We start from the raw sequence: 5000 nt of genomic DNA on the forward strand, positions 1-5000 counted from the left end.
GATCTACCCCGTCGAAAGGACGCGACCAAAGTCTTTTTTCGCGAAGTTAACACAAGTAAATAGATTATCAATACGGTTTTGCCGTCTTCTTACACTTGATTCGAAAATACAAGCCTGAATTCGTCTTAGAATAGTTAGAAAAAGCACAACAGCTTACCTTCGAATTCTGCTCGCCGACAACCCAAGTTTGTTGACAAAAAAATTGCCATTAAATGGTTTTCTGGCCCTTCATAATAGCGCTCACGTAAATTTTAAATGGAGTATCGGGAAAGAAAAATTGCCAAGTTGATATTTGTTTCGTGTAAATATACTTTTTTAAGTAGCGAAAATTTGTATAAGCACTACAAGACTTTTATTGACCATTGCTCGAAGGAACACCGTTTATAAGCTGCAAGGAAGTCGCTGATGAATTTTGCACAAAAAAAAACACGGGAAAGCCAGACGGTTTTCAGCGAAGGCTCACCAAGGAAGAGCTTCTAGAGCCTGCACTCCCGCAGGTCGCCAGAAAGGTGCAAACAAGCTGATTCATGTCCGAAAAGAGCAAGATCTAGAATAGACTAGAAGGGGCAGTCAAAATTGTGTTTCTTGTATTGCGCGAAAATTGATTCAAAACTTTTCCCTCACTCCCAAATAAGAACTTGCTGTGTCTTGCAATTCTACAGTGAATTACTATGAGGCCAATAAGAGAATCAACATCAAAGAGGCACTCCCAGGGGTTTTGGGGAAGAAGAGAACATGGCTAATTTAAACTGGGGAACAGAGTAACAATATCAAAATATTTTTGGGAACAAGGGAAGAAAACCAATTTAAATTTTAGGGATCAAAAAGCTGGGAACAAGTTTGAAAGTAATTTGGGGAACAAGGAAACACAAGCAAATATTTAAAGGGAACGAGGGCCCCTCTCCACAGTAGGGCCTCATCAAATGTTCTGCCTCTTTCATCCAACAGCTCAAACAAGTGATTCCAACAATTTTTGTATGACCGACACGAAAAGAAGACTCTTTTAGAGAAATAAATTATTTATAATAACACTTTAGCATGCGAAACAATGGTCAGATGCTTACGAGCACCCTCATGCCTATGTTTGTAAAAAAGCACTATGAAGTATTCCTTGCGGCTGGTTTAGGCATTGTTTCATCTTTCAACATTGGGCAAAACCAAATCACCTCCATTCTCAGAGGGCACTGGGGAAAGAAGCTAGAAGAAAACTGGCCTTAATCCAATTCTCCCAAGGTAATCTTTACAGAATAAGATTATTGAAGGAACACTTTTGAACGCCAACCTTAAGCCCTTTAAAACAAGCGCAAACAATATTAATAGTCTTTAAATTCACAAAATGTGAAACAGCATATTTTAGTCTCATATTCAATTAGATTTGGCTGCAATATTCCTTAAAACCATGCAGAACTATTCACCATAAAATATGGAACATTTCCTGCCTATCTAAATATGCCACAAAAGGGCTCCAAGAAGCAACCAATTAAGTTTTTAGATAAAGATAGTGTCTCTATGGAGGTCTGAGACAATACCTAAAAATTAAATAATTTGATGTGATCAAGACATTGAATGACCAAGCAATAAACAAACTGCAGTAATGTATGTTAGGTTCACAAAGTTGGAATGAAAAAAAAAAATTCCTCAACTAAAGGTTTCAATATGCATTTAAATTAATTTTCTATCAACAATTCAAGGGACTGACTTTTCACTGATATTGATTTACGTTTCCATGATAAGTTTGAAAGTGAATCTGGCAACCACAGTGCCCTATGAAATGGGAAAACAGCTTTAACAAACCCTTTAAACTAATATTTTACAAGGGAAACCATTGTTGATGCCCTGCAAAGAACAAAGAATAAATTAAAAGAAGAGTTGGTCTGGAGTTTATCCGCAATGGACAGTTGGCTGCATTCACCAGTGTAGAGAACAAACACATCAAGTTTCTTCTCAAGCAACCAGGTGATCAAGGAGCTATTCAATTTCCAAAGAACAATGGTAGTAAGTGTACCAGTACCTGGGTGAATTCGGGTACCTGGCCTGAAACTGAAACTTGTGGAGCCAAACAACTTGTTGAGCTTAGTACTTAAACTGGGCAGATAATTATGGCTATAATTATTGTCCATTCAACCAACAGTTTCTCCTAATTTTGTGTACCATTCACTTGTTGGTTCCTTAATAAAAAAAATCGCTAATTCAATTAAGGATTCAAGTCCTTTCAAATCATCAAAGTTACTTTGCGCCACCAGGAACAAACGAAAAAATACAAGCACTGAAGAACAAACGAATTAACTGCTCAAGAATGCACGACTCCCTTTGAAACAGCAAAACAGGATACTCGAGTCACTAAAATTTAAAGTGCTGCATGCTACGTGGATGTTTGTAGAACGATCGCAAGTTGTAATCACTGAAAGAAATCTCCACTCCAGATCTGATAGACGATGGTCGTGCAAAACTTGCCAAGCACGTGGAACACCCAACAGGATTGTTTGACGTTTGGCACAGCAGATGAACGAAAAATTGTTCCCCTCACTATTCACCTGAAGTTCGATCATGATGGACACACACAAACAAGAGCTGAAAGAACTTCAAAAGGTCAGACGACCAAATGTGATTGACCCAACACTCGTTAGAGCGGCTCAGTTATCGGTTATCTAAGTGCTGAACAAATCAAGGGATTTCGTCGTAAAAATGTTTACTCAGCAACGTCTTCTTCTTCTTCTAAAGAATAAAGTTCAAAAAGCGATCCTGGGTGTTAATCACATGCTAGCCCATGTCATAAACTGGATAAAGTGGATTGGCAAATTGATTGTCAGAACAATGCGTCATTTCTGTCTCGCTGAGTTCAAAGAAGCAACGGTCAAGAGAGTCACAAGAGAGGGCGAGCGAATGTCCACCGATTGTAAACAATTGGCGTGACGTTGGATCACAAGGATAGCACAGTTTTTCCCGCTCGCTGAATTCTGATGGTCTGTTTAAATTTCAGTAGCTTTCGCCGTATGCAAGGCTCTTTTAACTACGATTTGTTGACACGTTGCGCGACGGCGCCAGTTTCTGTAGATTCACAAGTTAAAAAACTAATGCCTTCAAACTTCCTGTCAAAAATTTTCACATTTACTGGTAATGTTAAAACAGAAAAGCTAATTAATTTACAAAAGTATAGTTTACGTACAGGTTTGTAAGCTGAAAGCACGAATACTCTTAGCTGACAGTTGCACTTGCCTGCTGATTTATCCAGCTTTATCGTAAACAAATTCTCCTCTGCTACTAGCGACTGATTCCAATATTTCCGCTTATGAATAAAAGTGGATGGCATTTACCTCTTTGTCGAACGCAAAAATTTATGAGTCTCTGAAGTAGTGTGTTCATGCCTGAAGCGCGTTGACTCTAACACATTTTGGCAGTTAATTGCAAAAGATTTGGTGGCTGAGAAACTCATATGTTCAAATGCACCCAATTGTAATGCGTTGCAAGCCCTAACCTGCAAAATTTTACCTCAGTAACTCTTAACTCTGTCAATAACCGCCCCCTCCTTCCCCTGTGATAACTTGGGGACACCTCCAGCTTTGTCCGCCGACTGGGAAATGCACAAACCACAGTAAATGGCATTTCCCATCGAAAGGAACAGTAGAAATTTCCTTACTATTTGCTAAATTTTCCAGTTTCCAGTCTCTCATTAGCCGAAAACAATTGCAGATGGTAAGCGCCATTTCGTTGGGCTGGTTTGCTGATTTAGGAAAAACTGTTACCATTATTCAACGGTCATCCGAACCGGTTTATTCTGACAAATGGTAAGCACCCCCTAATTTCCTCGAAACTGGAAGTCCATCAACGTTTGTTTGACTGAAATCCCACACAGGTACGCATTGCGGACCTATTTGTATCAAAAAGAATGCGTTACAATTGGCAGGCTACCAGGTCATTTTCAAATATCTGAAGGGTCCTGAACTATGTAAACAGCTACGAATGTCTCGGTTTGCGATAAATAAAATAAAGGATTGTTTCCAAACCTTTTCAACCTTTCACGAAATATGTAACGGATCGTGAAACATGCTGTATTTAGTTGCATTTTATAGAAGCTCATGCAAAAAAAACCAGGTGAAAATAATCGCCAACCGGTGTTTTCGGCTCCTTTAAACTTTTTATGAGGTTGTTAAAAGCTTATGAAGTACCAGAGGATAGCCATTTAGCTAGAGAGTGAATTCGTGTTTGATTCTTATCGCCACAAAGGAATGCTTCATTTCTCAACTTTGTAAACACCGCTATCGAGTGGTTTTAACCCCATCTTTTACATTTAAGAGCCTTTAGCTTTTCAAATATGTTACAAGTACACCTTATAGGTATTGAATATAACCGTACCTAACATCACAGTTTGTAAAATATTAGAAATACAGCTCACTTTGATATCCGACGGCTCGCCGGGCGAAAGATGCAATTGTTGTCAAAGTCCATTATTCGTCGCTTTTAAGATTCCAGATATTCATTTTGCACCTCTAGTATTGTTTATCGAATTGAATTGGCGTTGCATTCTTGAGCTCCATAAGGGCATATTTTGGTTTAAGATCCAATAAAACACCTACTGTGTCTACCGGATAAACTCTCCGCCATTCTACTACCCCCTGACACCTTCTAAAGATACGCGAAGAAGGCTCTAGGAACAAAGGCAATACTTAGCAGGGGAGTGACAGGAGAGACCCTATTGACCAACTTTTCCAATACACATTTTTCGACTGGATGGCCATATATGGCAACCCAGCACAGTAACTAAAAAGTTAACGAACTAGGAAGCCCGTCCTTCAAATTTCGTTTTCGCCCCAAGTTTCGCGCTGCCGAAGTGCGAAAAATCGGTGCTCGTAACGCTTGCTACATAGAGTTCGAACCTCGAGCATGTCCCCAATTTAAATTTTTGAAGCTTCAAAATTTCCTTAATACTTCTGAAGATGAATGCTGTAGCAACTTAGCTCCCAGTAAATATGTGATACGGCATGTTTATAACCGCCGTCTGT

At 39.2% G+C, this 5000-nt stretch overlaps 1 protein-coding gene across 1 annotated transcript in view; it reads right to left on the reverse strand.

The window, feature by feature from the left end:
- LOC138040071 (uncharacterized) overlaps positions 1–5000 on the reverse strand; it is a 40150-nt gene that overhangs the window by 32707 nt on the left and 2443 nt on the right. The window lies entirely within an intron of this gene.

The sequence above is a fragment of the Montipora capricornis genome, chromosome 3 (assembly GCF_036669925.1).
Source record: "Montipora capricornis isolate CH-2021 chromosome 3, ASM3666992v2, whole genome shotgun sequence".
Lineage (NCBI taxonomy): Eukaryota > Metazoa > Cnidaria > Anthozoa > Scleractinia > Acroporidae > Montipora > Montipora capricornis.